Source organism: Pipra filicauda, unplaced genomic scaffold (genome assembly GCF_003945595.2).
Source record: "Pipra filicauda isolate LSUMZ 115617 unplaced genomic scaffold, ASM394559v2 scaffold1397_size29462_pilon, whole genome shotgun sequence".
Classification (NCBI taxonomy): Eukaryota; Metazoa; Chordata; class Aves; order Passeriformes; family Pipridae; genus Pipra; species Pipra filicauda.
Genome location: NW_024103870.1, coordinates 12,379 through 13,328, shown reverse-complemented (window position 1 = coordinate 13,328; position 950 = coordinate 12,379).

Below are 950 nucleotides of genomic sequence, written 5' to 3'. Positions count from 1 at the left end.
GAATCCCTCTGGCTCCAGGGATTGCCCCTCCCGGGGCTGTGAATCACTCTGGCTCCAGGGATTGCCCCTCCTGGGGCTGTGAACCCCTCTGGCTCCAGGATTGCCCCTCCCGGGGCTGTGAATCCCTCTGGCTCCAGGGATTGCCTCTCCCGGGGCTGTGGATCCCTCTGGCTCCAGGAATTGCTCCTCCTGGGGCTGGGAATCCCTCTGGCTCCAGGGATTGCCCCTCCCGGGGCTGTGAATCCCTCTGGCTCCAGGGATTGCCCCTCCTGGGGCTGTGAACCCCTCTGGCTCCAGGAATTGCTCCTCCTGGGGCTGTGAACCCCTCTGGCTCCAGGGATTGCCCCTCTCCTGGATGAAATGCTCCTTCATCTCCTTGGCCCTCCCAGCCCCTCCCGCAGCTCCTGCTGATGGCTGCAGGATCTGATGTGGCACCACAGCTCCTCTTTTAGCAAAGAGCTTTGCCAGGGGACATTCCTGTTAATGGACATCCTATTTCTTGTCCTCTCTCCTTCCAAAAGTTATTGAAAAGGGGGGGATTTCACCTCCAGGGCTGTGCAGTTTGGTTTATCAGGGAGTGATAAGTCTCAGACAAGTTTGGGGCCTTCTGTAACCAAGGGACTGTTTCCTTTTAATAAAGTGAGGCCCTGCCTGCTGTGGTGCCATTGCTCATCTCTTTGTGCTGCACTCAGCAACTCAGCCTTTAAAAACTGAGCAATTGCCCTTCAGTGGTACACAAAAAGAGTAGCTTTGATTTCTTCTGGATGTCTTCATTTGGCTGTTGCCTAAGCCAATACTGCAAGGCCAGCTGGTCAGTGCTAACCAGGTGATTTTTCCCATTTTGGTCTGACAGATATATCAGGGTTTTTTTCCTGGGCTAACTCTAATTTATGTTATGGACAAATCTAACAATATCACCATCTCTACTATATTATGCTATATAAGCAGAG